The sequence below is a fragment of the Amia ocellicauda genome, chromosome 4, assembly GCF_036373705.1.
Source record: "Amia ocellicauda isolate fAmiCal2 chromosome 4, fAmiCal2.hap1, whole genome shotgun sequence".
NCBI lineage: Eukaryota > Metazoa > Chordata > Actinopteri > Amiiformes > Amiidae > Amia > Amia ocellicauda.
In genome coordinates, this window is record NC_089853.1 from 1,235,573 (window position 1) to 1,258,225 (window position 22,653).

Below are 22,653 nucleotides of genomic sequence, written 5' to 3' on the forward strand. Positions count from 1 at the left end.
TTTCCTGAAGACACAATTGGCCAATGAGAGAGACGAAGAGCAGAATAATGCTAACCGCTAACTTCAGGATTGGTAGACGCGTAGCACAGCCGCAGTGCAGGAGTTGATATTCTGGAAATGCCTTACGGGGAAACATGGCCGTAACCAAGCTTATGCGGTAAGTGGATTACGTAAAGCAGCGCTGATTTGAAACGAGGCCAGCCTACGAGATTGTCGTATGAGTAATTATCTTTTTAAGGTGTGACAGCCTGGAGCACCAAAACTCAAATTGTGATTTAAATTGTTTTTTCTCTCTCTCTCTGCCAAATATTTAATTTCCCAACATACCCACGTTTGTTAATGACGCAACTTCCGAGAACACGGTATGGAAAATTTGGCAGAGACGCATAATGAGCTGTATTTGTTGCTTTTGTTGGGCGTCATTGTATTCATATATATAAAATGTATTACCGGCTTAATTCCATAACATTAATTTCACTACTCGTTACATTGATCCGTCTGTCATCTGAAATGCACATACAAATACGATGTAATAAAGCGCATTATGATTTAGTATACTAAATTTGGCAGCAGGGAATCTCAAAACAACAGACACAGGGTTGATGGGGATGGAGATTGAACGATAGCCCATCAGTATTTCAGAGAAATTAGGGACAAAGCTTTAGACATCTGTTTCTCCCAGTTCACTGCCAGTCCTTAAACTTAGTGTCCCACTCCCATCTAGCCAATAAACACTTACAGAGTGTAGCTACACATCCTCCAATACAGCCACTCCTGACTAATTGACTTCATTGATTTTGAGAGACTTCCTGTGACAGTACTGGTCCGTGTTCTGTGTCTCTGCATTTGGTGCTTTAGTTTGGGGCTGATTTCCAAACATTCACTTTTCTCATGGTGTTCTAATAAGGTTGGTTGTTTGAAAGCAGAAAGGATCACAACAATGTCACTCACTGTACAATTGCTATGGGACATAGGGTTGTAGTAGTAAACTGGTATGTAATTCAATAGGGTTATCTTAAAGCACATGGTTGTGTAACGTTATACTGTAGCAAAGACACTGGCTTCCCAGGAACACAGAGGTATGTTACACAGAGAATAGCAGCTACAGTTGAGGCATGTCTTGAAAGCGGATCAATTTCAGAGGTTAATGAAGGCACACTATATAAGAAGACTCGTATGTATAAAAACAACAAAACAATACGTGTGTGTATATGGTGTAGGCTACATCTGTTTATGATGCAGACATTTCAAATTCTATTGTAAAAACGATTTTCTGATGATAGATTTATGTAATGAAAGCAATGAACAGTGTTTATATACACCGATCAGCCATAACATTATGACCACCTGCCTAATATTGTGTAGGTCCCCCTTTTGCCACCAAAACAGCCCTGACCCGTCGAGGCATGGACTCCACTAGACCTCTGAAGGTGTGCTGTGGTATCTGGCACTAAGACATTAGCAGCAGTTCCTTTAAGTCCTGTAAGTTGCGAGGTGGGGCCTCCATGGATCGGACTTGTTTGTCCAGCACATCCCACAGATGCTCGATTGGATTGAGATCTGGGGAATTTGGAGGCCAAGTCAACACCTTGAACTCACGATTCATCAGACCAGGCCACCTTCTTCCATTGCTCCGTGGTCCAGTTCTGATGCTCACATGCCTTCGGAGGTGGACAGGGGTCAGCATGGGCACCCTGACTGGTCTGGGGCTACGCAGCCCCATACGCAAAAAACTGCGACGCACTGTGTGTTCCGACACCTTTCCATCAGAACCAGCATTCACTTTTTCAGCAATTTGATAGGTACTGACCACTGCAGACCGGGAACACCCCACAAGAGCTGCAGTTTTGGAGATGCTCTGACCCAGCCGTCTAGCCATCACGATTTGGCCCTTGTCAAAGTCGCTCAGATCCTTACACTTGCCCATTTTTCCTGCTTCTAACACATCAAATTTGAGGACAAAATGTTCACTTGCTGCCTAATATATCCCAGCCACTGATAGGCGCCATGATAACGAGATTATCAGTGTTATTCACTTCACCTGTCAGTGCTCATAATGTTATGGCTGATTGGTGTAGTTCAATTATCATTTGAAATAGTAATGCTGCAGTGACTTGAATATGAGGGTGGGCTTAAGCCCCCGCACCCCTGCCCCTATGACCTAATTCTGTCTCTTTCAAGACATTTTATGATTTATTTCATAGTAGACACATTTTCCCAGGGCGACTTTCAGTTGTCGCAATACATAAGCTACATATTTTAAAAAGCAAAACAAAAAACATAGTACAATAAGAGCAAGAATATACAATATCCATCAAATAAGAGTTAAGTCTAACTTGGAGGTAGTACTAAATACAGTGTGTGCTTCAATTTATGGGCAGTTTATGGGTACATCAAGTAAAAGAAGAAAATATATCAATACTTGAATCAGGGACACATGCCGTGGCAATCATGCTCAATGACAAATGGTGCAGGTGCAGTTAACAATGAAGACAATGCAAGGATGAATACAGATATAATAAGGATCAATAGGGATTGATAGTGGGCAACAGATAAGTGTGAATTAGAAGTGCATTCAAGTTAGGTTGTCAGAGTGTCTAGAATGGGAACGTTAAGTTACTACAGCTGCCAGAAGGTGTTCAGGGAATGGGCAGTCGAGTGGTATGTTGCTCAACCACTGAGGGCCAAGGCTCTGGACTATAGAAGAACAGGTTTTGCCAGAGCAGGAAGAGCAAATATTTAGGTAATCTGGGTGTACATTTTATTTCCCTTATAAAAATGTGAAATGGTTGTTTTACACCCAGCCACCTCCACTGGAGGATTTTTATTTACAGCCAGCAACATTTTGTTTCCCTTTCAGTTATGTGAGTCCCATCTTTATTAATCTTAACTGCCATGCAGCTATTGTAATGGCCTACATACACTTTAACTTTTGTTTAGGTATTTTTATACTAGAAAGATGTTTTTTTTTTAATATTACACTATAAATAACAATACCACAAGAGCTCCCAGTGGTGTTGTAATATATCTACTGTTGGTGCTGTTATGGAAAATCATGTAATTGCATATTGAGGTAAATGATAGTGCTCGAAGCATCAAGTGGCAGAGAATAACAGTTTTTAAGATTTTTAGATTGAAGAATTCTGCCTTATCTCACTGTAAGTAATACTATTCTAGTAGTGTTAGTACATTTATGGATTTGCTTTAAACGGTAGTACTTTAATCATAATTAAAAAACGAACTGTATAAGACTTACTCCATACCAGTCATCAAGCCTTTAAAATGTCTTTGTAGTGCTTGGTTATTGTTGTACTCCAAATATATTGATTACAGAAATTATGCTATAATTGTGTTTTTGAGGTTTGCACTTCATCTCAATACTTGCAGTTTTAAGAACATTGATGCGGGGGTAAGATCTGTAGTTAAGATTCAGTCATCTGTAGTTAACTGCATAATTGCCCTTAATTACACCTCATACTGCAGTTTGAAGTGATGGGTTCTAGAAACCTCTCTGTTTTATTCCCTAGCATTGAACCCCATGTATGTTGAATGTATACTATTGTGCTCCTGGGATTAGCATAGATTTGTAGTAGAAAGTATGTATTCTGTTTGTACATGCACATCACTTAGGGTACAACTTCATCTTGCATTCTTGCAAAAAAAGGAGCTGCAGCCACCCCTCCTCCACTACCCCCACACACCCCTGTACATACTGGTGTTAATGCATCAATATTTTAAACACCTAATGATATTCTATACAAAATGTGAAATCTGTTCTGGCTCGCTGGGAACAAATTGTTTCCTATTGGTATACCAGTGCTTGAGAAATTGTTCGACAACCCATGCTTTTTAACAGATTAGGAAGGACATCTACTTTCCTGCCTTCACTCAAATATGTTGCACAGATTGTGCTGATTTCTGAATGAACATGTAAAGGAATATTACTAAGTACTGAATGTAATGTTACTTCACACTTCATGTTTCAAAGTCTTGTATTGCTTTTAATGTTGCATACTCATTGATAATTACTTTAAAGGGAAAATAAATGATTACAGATCTCCAGAGGAATTAAGCTGTTCCTGTGGTTTTTACAACAGTGTTTGTTAAACGACATCAGTGCTAATTTTGAATTTAATTGTTAGAACAGCTTTTTAACTATTGATCCATAGGAGTGTCAAGGACCAATATCAGTACTGTTTGTTAAAAGTTGGTGCAGGAAGTTTGAATTATATATGATGTCTGATTTTGGCATAATGTGTCTTTAAACCACTGTTCTATAATTTCACTCACCACAAGTCAGTAACTCACTTTCCTGTAAAATGACACATACAGTGAGGGAAAAAAGTATTTGATCCCCTGCTGATTTTGTACATTTGCCCACTGACAAAGAAATGATCAGTCTATAATTTTAATGGTAGGTGTATTTTAACAGTGAGAGACAGAATAACAACAAAAAAAATCCAGAAAAACACATTTCAAAAAAAGTTATAAATTGATTTGCATGTTAATGAGGGAAATAAGTATTTGACCCCTTCGACTTAGTACTTGGTGGCAAAACCCTTGTTGGCAATCACAGAGGTCAGGCGTTTTTTGTAGTTGGCCACCAGGTTTGCACGCATCTCAGAAGGGATTTTGTCCCACTCCTCTCTGCAGATCCTCTCTTAAGGTTTCGAGGCTGACGTTTGGCAACTCGAACCTTCAACTTCCACCACAGATTTGCTATGGGATTAAGGTCTGGAGACTGGCTAGGCCACTCCAGGACTTTAATGTGCTTCTTCTTGAGCCACTCCTTTGTTGCCTTGGCTGTGTGTTTTGGGTCATTGTCATGCTGGAATACCCATCCACGACCCATTTTCAATGCCCTGGCTGAGGGAAGGAGGTTCTCACTTAAGATTTGACGGTACATGGCCCCGTCCATTGTCCCTTTGATGCGGTGCAGTTGTCCTGTCCCCTTAGCAGAAAAACACCCCCAAAGCATAATGTTTCCACCTCCATGTTTGACGGTGGGGATGGTGTTCTTGGGGTCATTCCTCCTCCTCCAAACACGGCGAGTTGAGTTGATGCCAAAGAGCTCGATTTTGGTCTCATCAGACCACAACACTTTCACCCAGTTCTCCTCTGAATCATTCAGATGTTCATTGGCAAACTTCAGACAGGCCTGTACGTGTGCTTTCTTGAGCTGGGGGACCTTGCGGGCGCTGCAGGATTTCAGTCCTTCACGGCGTAGTGTTACCAATTGTTTTCTTGGTGACTATGGTCCCAGCTGCCTTGAGATCATTAACAAGATCCTCCCATGTAGTTTGGGCTGATTCCTCACCGTTCTCATGATCATTGAAACTCCACAAGGTGAGATCTTGCATGGAGCCCCAGACCGAGGGAGACTGACAGTTATTTTGTGTTTCTTCCATTTGCGAATAATTGCACCAACTGTTATCACCTTCTCACCAAGCTGCTTGGCGATGGTCTTGTAGCCCATTCCAGCCTTGTGTAGGTCTACAATCTTGTCCCTGACATCCTTGGACAGCTCTTTGGTCTTGGCCATGGTGGAGAGTTTGGAATCTGATTGATTGATTGCTTCTGTGGACAGGTGTCTTTTATACAGGTAACAATCTGAGACTAGGCGCACTCCCTTTAAGAGAGTGCTCCTAATCTCAGCTCGTTACCTGTATAAAAGACACCTGGGAGCCAGAAATCTTGCTGATTGATAGGGGATCAAATACTTATTTCCCTCATTAACATGCAAATCAATTTATAACTTCTTTGAAATGCGTTTTTCTGGATTTTGTTGTTGTTATTCTGTCTCTCACTGTTAAAATACAGCTACCATTAAAATTATAGACTGATCATTTCTTTGTCAGTGGGCAAACGTACAAAATCAGCAGGGGATCGAATACTTTTTCCCTCACTGTAAACTTTGTGAAGACAATGTAAAGCTGCATAAAACATTTCAATTTCAGTGCACATAATATTTCAGTGTTTTTTTGCATTCATTGTACAGACTGTATTTTTGCTCATTAGAAGATTACTTATTTATTTAGAATGGCAGTAATATATGAGGATACATTTTGTTGTCGTTTTGCTTTTTGATGGTACTTAAACCAGAATACATACTTACATAAACACGTACATATGCATACATACATAGATACATACATATACATAAGACAGACAGATGGCTGTCCATCTGCCCTGAATCACACAGTCTGTACATCTTCATCTGTTAGGCCCTAAGATTACCACTTCACCCTGGTATGTGTCCTGAGAACAAATCAGAGCCGTCGTGACACCCATAAGGTGATAAAGCACAGAGCTATACAGTGTTTAGCTCAGAGGACAGCACTTCCCTGGAGTTCACAGAAACAAAGAGGCCATCTGCCTGTGCAGTTCTCAAATATTGACTTAAAACCTCTTCCTGGGGCAACAAATGGGAGGCAAATCAAAAGAGCTGTGAACAAAGGCCCAGGAAGGAGTGAAATAGTGAATAATCTGCCCCTGATGGCTGTCTTGTTATTTAATTTATTATTTTAATTTCCCTGCATATCATTTTGGGAAACAATTATATTAAATGTAGCCTAAAATGTATGGATATGTTTTTTTCTCTGTGTCTGTCTGTCTGTGAACAGTAAATCTATATACATTTCAGTTAATTCCCCCCCTTGCATACATCCCTTTGTACACATAACGATTTTCATTAATGAAAAATAATGAATAAATTAAAGGTGTGCATATGTCTGCTGTGTCCCCAGTAGAGTGAACAGTGTTTAGTAAAGTTGATTTTAATTTTGTCTGTTTATTGATTGTACATTACTTCACAATGCACAAACACAGATGTCCAGTTTCTAGGTCATGTAGAAAGCAGTGGTATTTGTATGTGAATTATCAGACTGTGTATAGTATGACCTTACTTTTCAACTTCTGTTTTCTATGGTGGTTAGGTTGCTTGGCTGAGACCTGGGAGATTTCAGTTACAATAATTCATATTATGGCCAGGAAACTGAGCAGAAATGCTCCTTTAAAAATAACAGTATGGGTTTTTTTCATGTCTTCAGGTGCAGTTAGTACTTTGGTTCATTTGCCCTCGTTATTATGATATAACACTCACTGATTGATTTGCTGAAACTTGCATAGAATACAGCTCCTGAGGGTGGTATCAACATTGCTTCCTACAGCCTGCATTTGGTATCCCCCATTATCCAAGTACTGAACCAGGCTTAAACCCCCTGTGACTTTGTAGTATTTTCTTCCGCCAATTCAGAATATTGAAGGCAGTGTTAATATAATGAAAATGCTTTTAAAATATGTTAGCAAAGGTACTAATATTCCTATAAGTAATTCCTATCAGAATGACAGCCTGTCAATATACTGCCACACATAAAATCAAAGATGTATATATTTGTATCCATCCTTCTATCTGTTTGTATTCCTAGCGATCTAGCTAGCTATCTGTATTCCTATTTATATATTTGTTTCCCACATACATCTTTACTTGAGAAGTACAAAAGATATTTAATATGTGCCACTAAAGAAATGTACTCAATGTAAAACGAGCCTTAATTTTAAAAGCTTTTTACTAAACCCATGGAAAGTCATCTGTGTTGGAGTCTCTTTTAAAGATCAGTTAGGGTAACTAAACGGAATAAAAAATATTGTTTAGAGCTTTCATTCATCTGAATACACTGTATAATTTGATGATACCAAGGGTCCTGTTGAAAATACGTGCCAGTAAGAACTTCTATTTTAATTAAAATTGTGAGAAAATGTAGGAGCAGCAAGTAACTGTTAGTAGATGCATCATTTATGAGCAATAATGCATCAAATAACTACATTTATGTGCAAACCGTTAAAAAGGAAACACATGAGAGAGATTTTTAATTATTGTGTAATTAAAAGGTCTGAAGGTCTTACTGTGATCTGCTCCTAATCTCTTGACATGTGGCATGTATTAATGTTTGAGGCGATGCTGTGGGACGCCCAAGCAGTCCAGATCTGAAGAGCTATATTCAGTGGATTTTGAAAATGTTACTGATGAAGGTAAAGAGACAAATGTTGTACAAAGGTGGTTACTGATGATAAAGAATGACACAGTTGACTGAGGGCCTGCAAAATGAGGGCTAATGATATCATTTTGAATGTTGTGTGGGTAAGAGCCTTTGAATGTGTATTATGCACTGATTCACATAAGTGTGGATACTTAACATTTATGATTCATTGAAGTTATCTGCCATCTCAGAATCAGAGAATACAGCCCATAATGTCATTGCTATTTAGACGCAGATGAAATGAAAACTCAAGCCACCTGTTAGTTGCCAAAGAAGGGTATAGTACAGCAGTTTGCATTCAGTACAAGGAAGTCAAACTAAAAACCTCTGTCAAGTTTTGAAAATGTAAATTGCAGTATTGAACTTGTTTCTTTGATTTGTGCATTCTTCTTAGTAGTAGTAGTAGTAGTAGTAGTAGTAGTAGTAGTAGTAGTAGTAGTAGTAGTAGTAGTAGTAGTAGTAGTAGGATAATAGCAGCAGTAGTATTAGAGTGGTAATATGCCTTTTCCCACAAGAGGGCTCTGTTGTTCAAGGATGAACAGAAAGTGTGCTAAGTACTTCAGAGAGGCTTAAAATATTTTGTAGACTTCATTTTAAGTGTCTTTAAAAAAGGCTTTTATGGATAGTCAGTGTTTTGTTTTGTTTTTTGAGCAAAGTAGTATTTAATAACAAAATGTAAATCCTTCCTGAGAACAAAGGAGCCCTGGTGCATCATTTTACTCTTGATTGGATTTTCTTCAGTCTTACTGTTAAATGTAGGGTTTTGGAATAGTTTTAATATGTTTTATAAGATGTCAGTACATCAGTAAGATACCAATAGATGTATATGGTGTATACATTGTTTAAATAAGACTTTATTTGTTCTTCCATAAATATTGTGATTCTACATCGTAATTGTGCATCTGATTGATTGCTTTTAATGAATTCTAAAACATCATGTTTTGAACATAAAAAGTAATTTTCCAACCCCTAAGCTATTCAATATTGTGTGTTTTTTTTATTTTTTATTTTTATTTATTAATTAATATTGATTTGGTTGGACTCTGTGAAGTATGGTGCTATTATTGTATTGATGTAAACCCTTTAATGGGACAAAGTAGAGCAGGAGATCACCCATATATTACACAGATGAGAAAATGCTTTTGTTATTTAATGTCTAAGAATCTTCTCAATGTCTTGAGCCAAACAAAGGTGAATATCGATTGAGCATGCAGGCAGCAAAATTCAAATTTACCTGTCTTACTTTATAGGCAAGAGGGTCAAGGGAAAAAAATCTAAAGTAGCCATGAAGAAACACAAGATGCATGTGTTAGATTTGTTTGTCCCTATATGAATTGCAATTTCATAGGATATACCAGTGCTTAGCAACCTCCATACGCTGACAGAGATAGAATCCCAGTAATCCAATCCTCAAGACACGTAAAAGTCACCACGGCTTTTGCAATAACAGATACTTCTATAAAATGCCAGTGATAGATCTATTGATTTAATCTTCCATTTGTGGGCTAAGCACTCTCTTATGTCAACTTGGAAATAATGTAGGAGAAGTCGCAAGAAAAAATGGGACGAAATTGTGAAAGATTTTGTTGAATTGATAATGATTCAATGTTCTGCTGCAATATGTCACAATGTTTGCCTGAAAAAGTGCTGTGAACAGCATGCATTTAATTTGCATTGGGAAATTGAGTACTTATGGATCTTTAGGGATATTAAAAATGAACCTCTGCATTTAGAAAGTGTTTTCCATGTTCCTTAGTTTGCACCGTCATCTTAATATTAAGCAAGTAAAAACGAAACAAAACAAACAAACAAAAATTAGTTATGAACATCCCAGCACCATCTTAAATTGTAGATATGCATTTAGTTTTAAAAATGTTGTTCAATATCAGAACTCGCTTTGTGCATTAAACATCAGAGTAAAGCTTGAAGACTTAATTTCAAATCTGTAAATATTGTGATGCCACTGACAGAGATTTACTTATCAAGACTGTAGAAGAAAAAATAATTCCTGCAGGGCTATGAACTGTAAGAGTCAGTGGCCATTGCCCCCTACTGTGCTCTGATTCAGAAACTCACTTCCTTGATCAAGGGAGATTCAAATCCGGCAGAACAAAGATTAAACCCTTCTGCACCCAACTGAGACTGAATGTGTAATCAAGATGATATCAGAATGGAATAATGGGAAAGGCTCTGAACAAGATTCAATGATTATGTCAGATTATGGTCAATTTAATAAATGCCCCCCTGTAGCTAAAGACAATTAATTTTCTGTGCATTGCATGTTTTATTTTCTGCCTAGTTAATGGACTCTACAGCATGGTTCTCACTAAACATTATGCCTGTCTATGGCTCTGGGTCTGGCCCGATTGTTCTGTGTGAGCCTGAGCCGCTGATATGCTTTTTGAGAGAGTGTCTCTGGGTATCTTCTCTTGGGGTGATAAATCTGTCTGGACAAATAAACAAAACGACAAAAAAACAGGAAAATACTTTTGTAGAGGAAGACTTACCCCTCCCGCTTATGTTTAACACAATGAATATGGAGATTGTGGGTTGCTGTCTTTCTCTCTAGATACATTGCTGTGCTTGAGAGGGCACAGCGCTGTGAAGTGTGTTTTGTCATTTTAATTTGCATCTAAGCACCCACTTCATGTCAATTATTCCACAACTTGTACAAAATACATTTTCACATGATGGTCATCAGCTACTGTACCTGTAAATCAATGGGAAAAGCATTATCCTGAATACATGGTACTGTGGAACATTAGTAACTTCTAATAAAACTACTATACCGTCCTCACAATAAATGCACATCATTTAGCTGTAATGCAACTGCAAAATATGGTTATGAAATACAAATGTCTGTAAACTTCTAATAAATGTTGCTTTTTGCCCCATCTTAAATACTTTTTCTTCTTTTTTTCTTCCCTAGAATATATTTTCAATTTCTTAGTTTAGGGAGTTCATACCTTCAGTTTCTTCCTTAGTTTAGTTTAGTTGTCTTGCATTAATATCTTTCTCACTGAAATACATTTTCAAACACTTTAAGGTGAATGTATATTGAGGTATATTCTGCATTTTGGTGTTAGTGTGTGTGTCATCCTATATAATATAAAGACATAAAGAAACTGCTAATGGAACACAGAATAATCTGAAGAAATAAAACATTTCAGCCTAGTTACTTTAATAAAGCCATTTGTTTTCTTACAAGTGAGCCATTGGAACAAATGTGTACAAAAGTTTGTATTAATTTTATGCTAAAGAGTATGCATGTTTTATATCCACTGTCAGATTCAAACTAATGAAAATCGTCTGTTTGGAAGGCTTTCCAGAGAGATCTGAGACTCGGTGAGACCTGCTGAGCACTATATCAAAACAGCTTTTCTTTTCTCATTGGAACTGCTGAAACAAAGCCTGTTTCTTTGCGTAGCGTGATGTGTGCCCTGTACCACAATGGCTAAGTATTGGGGCAACATTTCAGGCATTTCAGTGCTTATGGTGTCATTTAGAGACAAACTAGATTAACCACATCAAGAGAAAACTTGATTAAAATGAAACTGAAGTGTGTGTGTGTGTGTGTGTGTGTGTGTGTCATATATATATATATATATATATATATATATATATATATATATATACACACACAGTTTCTATCAGATTATGTTTAAGGCTCTTCTTGGTACAATAATTCCAGCCTCACCCACAAAGGGAATAACTGATTGTGGAGATATTCTCCCTGGTGAATCAAAAACAGGCCTTTGGCTCTGTGATATACCAACATGTTCCAGAAATGAACCAATGGCTGGTGCTCCTATTTTCTGGAAAGCTTGCGCAGCGTATAAGCGAAAGGCCTGTAGTAATAATTAGGTAAAGCTGAGGTAATTCTTACATTAAAGTCCATGTATACAGACAGATAGCCCCTTACAGCACTAAGTGATTTTTGGGTGAATTGTTTTTTCTCCACTTTAATCACAATATAATTAACATGTAAACAGATATAGTTTGTTTGCAACTTCTAAGGACTTCTTTCCAACTAACCAAAGATCAGATCAATTTTCTAAGACAGAAACAGTGCTATTTTGCATATTGAAAATCACTGCTCTTTGAATACTCAGAGCAGATTAGGGTGAATATTCTCCCTTCTTCAATGGTTTGTTTATGAACTAATAGTCAGAGTGGGCAATTCTTACAAATCCTCATAATGTGAAAGACAGTTCTCTGAACAGATGTAATGCCTGGAGGCATAATGGTAAATCACATGTTTATGCAAGTATGGGCTTCGTTTTGCTCTTCAGAGGTTTGCCCTTATTTTTCTTTTTAATGAGGCCTCTAGCCAGTTCCACACTTTCTGGATTGGCATTTACTGTAGTCTGCAGAGTCATTCATTAGTGCACTTTTATGTAGTGTTTTTATGGACTACCTGAACTGTTTTTCAAGATGTGTCGTGAATTCTTTCAGTTAACTGAAAAAGGTTAAGTATGGCATTGTATAATCTCCTGTGTGGGTGTCATGCCAAGACAGGCCGAGTTTCTTCAGCTTTTGTTACAGTTCGTGATGGCGGATGGGAAGCTCTTTCCCATTCCCACCGCTTGGACAGATCATCAGTCTTTTCCTGAGTAGCCCTTGGTGCATTTTCTTTTCCCTTTAGGACCCTGACCACACTTCCGAACACATTTCCAGCTATGTAGCCCACAAGTATCAACATGCTGTGATGACTAATGTGGGCTGCTGCCTTTATGTACAATGACTTTACATCTCCTTTCCAAACTTGTCGGAAGACTTCTGGGCATGTCTGTTATTGTACTTCAGAAAAGTCAGGTATAAAGTTTACTGTGAACTGCTGGTATGTGGACCCAGAGGAGGTTTTCTTTAATACACAATATCAAAGGAATGTTATGAAGAGTGATTATACTGACAATACTTCTCTTCTATGAAATTTAATTTCTTCTCAAGACTCCCCAGATACTCCTCTGTGTGGAACACCATTGATCAGATTAAAAATAAAGAGGCATTTTTCCAAAATTAAGATGGATCATATATATATATATATATATATATATATATATATATATATATATATATTTTTTTTTTTACACTACAAAATATGATCTGTTTCAGCTCACAGTAAGGTTGGATATCAGACCTGTCAGATATATTAAGAAGAGAAATAATGCTATGGAAATTTTACTTGGAGATTAAATGACCTATAAAGATCATCACCTTTCAGTAAGTGTAAAATAAAACAAGGTGTATCAGTCTTGGCAAGGTGAGGCGAATGTTGCTGACACCTGAAATATTCCTTGCGTCATACACCTCAGCAAGTCTCAAATACCCTGCCGTGACTTTTATCAGAAGAGCAGAGGGATACAAAACACGTAGCTCCCTCAGTCTGAGACGAACATGCAAGACACCAGGGGGTCTGCTTACACTGTCACATGCACATTATGCTAAGATTCATTTTATGGATCTTCATTGCAGGGAGCTGAACCCTTCCTTAGAGCTCTTTATAGTTATCTGAGGCTTAGACAGTTTGGCCCTGCCCTTATCCCTTCTTCAGTCTCCCCTCAGTGCTTTGTCTGTGTTTCCAGTAAATATTAATACATTAGCATTTCCTTTTCTAAGGCGCCATAAAACATTTTGTAGTACTAAAATATTTAAAAAGTATTCTAATGCCAGTTCATGTGATTTCACTGAGGTAAATCTGAAAGTTCCCACTGCTTTCCGTACATTTGACCAGCAATACCAAAAAGCCTCACAAGGGATATGCTTTCCCGAAGAACGCCTGTCTGCAGAAGATGGAAGATTTATTTTATGTTTTTTGTGTGAAGGGTAAAAAGAATGATATGACTACAGGCCGTGTCAGTATACAGACCCCTGTTGCCTTTTAACTGATAATGAGTGGGATTTATTCAGTGCTGGTTTGTTTTGAAGACCATAGATCATTCTCCCTAGGGTGGGAGCGCCTCTCTCTTTCCATTGACTGATGGCTCAAAGGTTTATCTGTTTATCCAATGTTCATGGAGCTTATTCACAATTCTGTAAAGTCATGAGTTATTTGACAAACACATTTTGAAGATATACAGTTGGGGGAAAAAAGTATTTGATCCCCTGCTGATTTTGTACGTTTGCCCACTAACAAAGGAATGATCAGTCTATAATTTTAATGGTAGGTGTATTTTAACAGTGAGAGACAGAATAACAACAACAAAGTCCAGAAAAACGCATTTCAAAAAAGTTACAAATTGATTTGCATGTTAATGAGGGAAATAAGTATTTGACCCCTTCGACTTAGTACTTGGTGGCAAAACCCTTGTTGGCAATCACAGAGGTCAGGCGTTTTTTGTAGTTGGCCACCAGGTTTGCACACATCTCAGGAGGGATTTTGTCCCACTCCTCTTTGCAGATCCTCTCCAAGTCATTAAGGTTTCGAGGCTGACGTTTGGCAACTAGAACCTTCAGCTCCCTCCACAGATTTGCTATGGGATTAAGGTCTGGAGACTGACTAGGCCACTCCAGGACCTTAATGTGCTTCTTCTTGAGCCACTCCTTTGTTGCCTTGGCTGTGTGTTTTGGGTCATTGTCATGCTGGAATACCCATCCACGACCCATTTTCAATGCCCTGGCTGAGGGAAGGAGGTTCTCACCCAAGATTTGACGATACATGGCCCCGTCCATCGTCCCTTTGATGCGGTGCAGTTGTCCTGTCCCCTTAGCAGAAAAACACCCCCAAAGCATAATGTTTCCACCTCCATGTTTGACGGTGGGGATGGTGTTCTTGGGGTCATTCCTCCTCCTCCAAACACGGCGAGTTGAGTTGATGCAGCACTGTGTAGTAGTGGTTAGGGCTCTGGACTCGTGACTGGAAGTGGGTTCAAATCCCGGGTGGGCAGTGCTGTTGTGTCCTTGAGCATGGTACTTCACTTAGATTGCGCCAGTAAAATGCCCAGCTGTATAAATGGGTACAAATGTAAGTCGCCCTGGATAAGAGCATCTGCTAAATGACAAATAATGTAATGTAATGATGCCAAAGAGCTTGATTTTGCTCTCATCTGACCACAACACTTTCACCCAGTTCTCCTCTGAATCATTCAGATGTTCATTGGCAAACTTCAGACGGGCCTGTACATGCGCTTTCTTGAGCAGGGGACCTTGCGGGTGCTGCAGGATTTCAGTCCTTCACGGCGTAGTGTGTTACCAATTGTTTTCTTGGTGACTATGGTCCCAGCTGCCTTGAGATCATTAACAAGATCCTCCCGTGTAGTTCTGGGCTGATTCCTCACCGTTCTCATGATCATTGAAACTCCATGAGGTGAGATCTTGCATGGAGCCCCAGATCGAGGGAGACTGACAGTTATTTTGTGTTGTGTTGGGTCTTGTAGCCCATTCCAGCCTTGTGTAGGTCTACAATCTTGTCCCTGACATCCTTGGACAGCTCTTTGGTCTTGGCCATGGTGGAGAGTTTGGAATCTGATTGATTGATTATTTCTGGCTCCCAGGTGTCTTTTATACAGGTAACGAGCTGAGCTCTCTTAAAGGGAGTGCTCCTAATCTCAGCTCGTTACCTGTATAAAGGACACCTGGGAGCCAGAAATCTTGCTGATTGATAGGGGATCAAATACTTATTTCCCTCATTAACATGCAAATCAATTTATAACTTCTTTGAAATGCGTTTTTCTGGATTTTGTTGTTGTTATTCTGTCTCTCACTGTTAAAATACACCTACCATTAAAATTATAGACTGATCATTTCTTTGTCAGTGGGCAAACGTACAAAATCAGCAGGGGATCAAATATTTTTTTCCCTCACTGTATAGCAAATATTGTTTAGAAAATATGTTTTTCAATTATCCTGTTGTTGAGTTAATCTGAAGACTTGGTCTTAAACAAATGTATTCAGGAGTGTCTTTAAACATTTGAAAAACAGGGTCAATCTCCACCTATTTGCTGATAGATATGTTTAACAAGCTAAAAATGCATTTGTCCTATATAGTAGAAAGGAGATTGTTATTTTGCCTCCCGCTGCCTTATGCTAATCTCTAACACTGTTAGAAATTATGCAGACACAAGAAATTTAAAAGTAACTGTTGCTAAAGGCATTCATAAGCAGTGTGAAGAGGATTGATTTTTATCTTTTGCAAATTAAATTATACTTTCGTCTTTGGTAATTCTATTTTTAAGCACGTCATGTTCCAGGTAATTACAACAGGTAATAAATTACTCCAGCCTGAAACAGCTTGTGTTTATTATGTAAGATAAGGCCATGACATCCTAGCCAGAGGCAGCACTGAAATGAAATCAGTTTAATCAGTGAGGTCTATGGATTATCTTTTCAACATTAGACCTTGCTTGACACTCTGTAAAACATGTTTTTTTCTAAAGACTTTTCATTTCTTTTCAGTTGGAACAGATTCCCTATAGAGCTGTTTGGGCTGTAAAAAAATCCATCATGCTTTCTTCAGTGCAAAGATGCAAAAAAAATGTAAACCGTTTTCAGAATCTTTGTGCTGGAACTCAGGAGTTCACGAAAATTACTATTGTGTGTTCACATTCAGGTATGTGGAAAGAAGGAAGAGCCTGCCTTTTACAAAAGATTATTGTGCATTTTTGCTACATAACATAAATATTCTTCTTCATCTTATTAGTTTTATCATAATTAATAATACTAGTAATATGTAGAAGAAGAAGATGGATGGTTGGATTGTTGCTGATATTATAATACAAAGATAACATTTAATGTGGTTGCATGACCATCCTCAATAATAGTAAATCGAAAAGACAGCCAGTGGATTACAAAAAGGCAATTGTGTGTGGTTATATAACTCATAATTATGCAGAGACTGATTGATGTGTGTTCTTTTAATAACATCATCCTCCCATGTTTTACAAATCTATGTTGTAAACTATGACACATTATTCTGCTTCAGCTCCAGTCCTCCTATAAAGAATTTATTTAATCAAATTGTATTGACAGTCAGAAACAAACTATCTCACATTTGCAGTGTATGTCTGTAGTCCTAGTTCTAATCCAAATGCTCTACTTGTAGAAACGTAATAAATTTGAAGTATGAACGAGTATGAAGTATGAAAGTATGTGCTACGTACATTTTGTGTGAATAATTACTATAATACATTTCTGGAAATTTCTCTTCCAGGTAAATGAGGAAAGGACAATTTCTCACTGTGGCTCACAGTGACTGGATCAGATTTCACTCCCACATCATTCTTGTCAACATAGGAGCTGAAGTAGTTGTGAGATGTTACACAATGTAAAATATATATTTTTATGTCAATAACATAAGTGTGTTATGTACATATTGTAAAGTGTGGATTACTTCCTAACTAACCAAATAACGTTGTAGCAACATTGCATTGAAGTGAACACAGAACAATCCAGTGTGGTGGCAATGTGAATTGAATGTTATCAAAACATTGTAAAATAAAGAGAGAGAAAATATTTGGAAATATCAAAATACAGAGAATATATTGAAAAGGGTAGTCGTGTCTCCCAACTCACTTCATCCCAGAAGAGATTGTGGAGAGATTTGGGCGCACACTTTGCAATTGTTCCCAATGATCCACACTACTTAGAAATTTCAAAAATTGTAAATATGTATTTTTTTAAGAAACAAACTTCCAAGCGCACACACAACGCATTTCATCTCAATTGTTTTCAACACCTGTTTTTTTATATATATATATATATATATATATATATATATATATATATATATATAATTACCATCACCATCAGCCTATATCAATTTACTGCTTAATGAAGGCTCCCCAAGATGTTTCCACTTGCTTTGATCTACAGCTTCTCTAATCCTTGTCACATCTGCACATTTTATTATTTCAGCTTCCCATCTTTTATGTGGTCCTCTTCTAGGTGTTTTTTCATCTATTGGTATCCATTCATTAGCTTCCTTTGTCTGTCTTTGATCTGTTAATCTTGCAATGTGTCTGGTATATTGCCATTTTAGCATTTTCACTCTTTCAGTGATGTCACATATCTTTGTTTTTGCTCAATTTAACTTGATTCCCTCTTCTTCCCAGTCCAGATCATGAGTATATATACACTCACCTAAAGGATTATTAGGAACACCATACTAATACTGTGTTTGACCCCCTTTCACCTTCAGAACTGCCTTAATTCTACGTGGCATTGATTCAACAAGGTGCTGAAAGCATTCTTTAGAAATGTTGGCCCATATTGATAGGATAGCATCTTGCAGTTGATGGAGATTTGTGGGATGCACATCCAGGGCACGAAGCTCCCGTTCCACCACATCCCAAAGATGCTCTATTGGGTTGAGATCTGGTGACTGTGGGGGCCAGTTTAGTACAGTGAACTCATTGTCATGTTCAAGAAACCAATTTGAAATGATTCGACCTTTGTGACATGGTGCATTATCCTGCTGGAAGTAGCCATCAGAGGATGGGTACATGGTGGTCATAAAGGGATGGACATGGTCAGAAACAATGCTCAGGTAGGCCGTGGCATTTAAACGATGCCCAATTGGCACTAAGGGGCCTAAAGTGTGCCAAGAAAACATCCCCCACACCATTACACCACCACCACCAGCCTGCACAGTGGTAACAAGGCATGATGGATCCATGTTCTCATTCTGTTTACGCCAAATTCTGACTCTACCATCTGAATGTCTCAACAGAAATCGAGACTCATCAGACCAGGCAACATTTTTCCAGTCTTCAACTGTCCAATTTTGGTGAGCTTGTGCAAATTGTAGCCTCTTTTTCCTATTTGTAGTGGAGATGAGTGGTACCCGGTGGGGTCTTCTGCTGTTGTAGCCCATCCGCCTCAAGGTTGTACGTGTTGTGGCTTCACAAATGCTTTGCTGCATACCTCGGTTGTAACGAGTGCTTATTTCAGTCAAAGTTGCTCTTCTATCAGCTTGAATCAGTCGGCCCATTCTCCTCTGACCTCTAGCATCAACAAGGAATTTTCGCCCACAGGACTGCCGCATACTGGATGTTTTTCCCTTTTCACACCATTCTTTGTAAACCCTAGAAATGGTTGTGCGTGAAAATCCCAGTAACTGAGCAGATTGTGAAATACTCAGACCGGCCCGTCTGGCACCAACAACCATGCCACGCTCAAAATTGCTTAAATCACCTTTCTTTCCCATTCAGACATTCAGTTTGGAGTTCAGGAGATTGTCTTGACCAGGACCACACCCCTAAATGCATTGAAGCAACTGCCATGTGATTGGTTGATTAGATAATTGCATTAATGAGAAATTGAACAGGTGTTCCTAATAATCCTTTAGGTGAGTGTATATATATATATATATATATATATATATATATATATATATATATATATATATATATGCACATATAGTAACAATTTGACATGATTAAGAAACTAAATATAATGGATAATATAAAGTAAACCATTTAATAAGGTGAAATAATGCCAACACGTGGCTTTCATTAACATTGCATTATTAATGAGTTACAATTATATACTTTGTACTTGTGTGTCATTGATTCTGTCCTAGCTTTTCACAAAGTCAGAGCTATGACTTTGCAGGCTTAGACTCCTGATGTGTTTATCATATTATACAAACATCTCCCTTTTCTTCTTCTTGTCACTGGGACAGCGATCAGTCATGACAGCATATTGACATTAATTATTTCACAGCCAATTCCACTTACATCTATCAAGCCAAGAGTTTTGGAGAGTGAGGCTTCATCTACATGTTCTCACCATGGCGCATCTCCCAGCCCGACGGCTTCCCGGGAACACAGTCAGCTATACTGTTACGAAGCAGAACCTATTGATTACAGGAAATAAGTCCAACTGTCAAACTATGAGCTCACATTTCATGGAGCCTTGCTTCAAATCTCATAATAAGGCTAAAAAGTGACAGTAATAGTATAATTTACATACGCCTGGTTCTTTTGTTTAAAAGGGAAGGGAGGGGAGGGGAGGGGCATGAGTTTGCACAAAAAAAAAAGACATGAAATGCTGCTCATCAGAGACCCTCTAGACTGGGGGTGTATAAGTGTGAGGTGTTGTCCGTCTTACAGTCTCACAAAAGCCCTGCAGGAAACCTGAGACGAAAGCTCAGTTTAGCAATCAAAACCTGTTTGAGTTTATGTAATGAGCTTATGAGGATACTGTTTCCCTTGATGAAGAATCAAGAGCTATTAACTGACTCTTTTCTTCTTCACCTAAAAATATCAGGCTTCAGAGTAAAGGAGATTTGCTTTCTCTCTAGGACGGAGAGGAATAAGTGGTGTGGCTAATAATTGCATGTTCTTTCTGCCCATTAATCGACAGCTTACATCTTTCATATACTGTCCAGCAGCAATAATAAAGCACTGAGCACTAACAGCTAAGAAATTATAATTAGCCAAATTACTTGTGGTCCATCTCCTCCAGGCATTGACTCTTCAGAGTTGAGAATTATGGCAATTCAAGGCAGTTCCTTACAGCACCAACAATACATTGACACCACATTAAATATACAGGAGGGCAATGTGCATCATAGTTTAAACAGTCCTCATTAGACTTGTACTTTACACTGTTCAAAAGTTTTGAAATATAAGTAGCATGTCTGTTCTTTTCTGGGGCGATAACAGCTTCAGAAAGCACCAGGTCTCCATGCACGCTAATGCTATTATTATCGACCACAGGAGCACAAAGAACACCGGTTTTGCCATCACAGCGCTGACTTCAGCACAAATTTGATGGCTGTAAAGCAGCACTTGTCATTTACAAGTCATTTAACAAGAGCATGATGTCTTGTTAGACCTTAATTGGCTGACTTTTTTTTATTACATTATTATTTTCTGTGAAATAAAATGTTCATTTTGAAAAGGTGTAGTTTGTCGAAAAAGAGGTAAAGGATGGTATGAGTAAAGCAGATGGCTACTAGAAAAAATAATTATGTTTAACACCAGAATCTCTGAATTTGCTCAGAGAGAATTCATGATTTTGATTTGTCAGCCCAATCTAGAATTACCCACTTAATTTTTATATTAAGATTATATACTCCCAGATGCATTGATATTTGTATGAACTAGGAACATTTAAATTTGAGTAAACACAAGTGACACATTTACATAGGAAACGAGTTGAGGGGTGGGATGGAGAGTAAACTTTAATTTTCTGCGGATTTTCTGCTTGAAGGGGCATAAAAAAATACTTTTCGCAAAGCTTTATTCTGCTAAGGCAAGAACTGATCAAATGACAGTATTATAGACAGGCACCAGTAATGTTGAATCAACTTTCTGGTCCTTAAAAAAATTGAAATTCCTGAGAATTTGTCAAAATAAAAAATTAATTGCATGTCATATTGGTTTGAGAACACAGTGAAAAACTGTACATCTTAAGAGTTATTGCACTTTCTGTTGTTAAGCATTACTGTGAACATCAAGTGGGAGTTTACGAGGTGAAGAAGATGAATGAAGACAATGAACAAAAGCATCTATCTCTTAATAATCTGAAATGTGAGGTGTTTGACATGGGAAGCATAACACAACGTGGGCTGCCAGACCACTTAGACCAGCTCACTGACATCACACCCAGGGGAATTAAACACTTCATGAAGGGAATGTACAAAAAAGCCATTGGACTGCATGTGCCAAATGCAAGGCTCTGGCAACAGCAGTGGGACAACAGTGGCTGCCAATTAATATGCCTTCTCTTTACAGAAAAGTAAAGCCTTGAAATGCCTAACATTACATGTACTATGAGGCAGTTATTAAAATGAAACTGGGAACAAGCTGTAACAACCAGAAAAACAGCTGGGAGTCACTTTTCATAAAGTACGATGGGTTTCCATTGACAGCCCTCTCTAGCTTCCAGTTTCCCAGCAGTGAAAGTTAGTTGGCCACCTTAGCAGGTTTGAAAAAACATGTTTTCTTTAGCCTCCAGATGTAAGTTCTTGATTGTTCTGGTAATTTATTATTTATCCCTTATATATTGGTATATTGGTATATTGGATCACTTAGATATTAATGGACACCAAACGAGCACGATGGGTCGAATGGCCTCCTCTCGTTTGTAAACTTTCTTATGTTCTTATGTTCTTATGGTACATCCAAATGTGGGTGCACTATTTATCTTATTTATCTTTCCATTTAATTTGACAAAGCAATCAGGCCGGAGGATATGTATATATGTATGTGTATGTATATATATATATATATATATATATATATATATATATATATATATATATACATACATAAATATATGTATATATATATATATATATATGTAATATTTATACATGATGAAGAATCGGTTAAAACACACAACACTGCCTTAAAATCAGAGCTAAAGCTAAAGTCTGCTAAGTATCTGAATTAAAGCTAAAATACTTTGAGAAAATAATACTGTTTGTGCAGATTATTTTAGTGCTGTGTGCGGATAAAGCTCTGCAGCCTTCAGAAAGCAATCCAGAACAATCAATGCACTAGATGCAAATTCTTGTTATTTACAACCTGTTGGAAGTGCATTAGTGAGGCATTGTTTTCAGCGAGGCAAGTAATTGACATTTGTGCGATGGCATCAGAGGTTTAAATGTCTTCACAAAAACTTAATCATGAGACGTCTATAAATTATTCATAATTAGCGTATTAGC

General features: G+C 37.9%; 1 long non-coding RNA gene across 1 annotated transcript; it reads left to right on the top strand.

The window, feature by feature from the left end:
- The first annotated feature begins 66 nt into the window (after positions 1 to 66).
- LOC136747535 (uncharacterized) lies at positions 67 to 17,489 on the top strand. Its single transcript, XR_010816529.1, has 3 exons — positions 67 to 157; positions 16,434 to 16,587; positions 17,188 to 17,489. It is a non-coding gene; the product is annotated as an uncharacterized LOC136747535 (long non-coding RNA).
- The last annotated feature ends 5,164 nt before the right edge of the window (positions 17,490 to 22,653 follow it).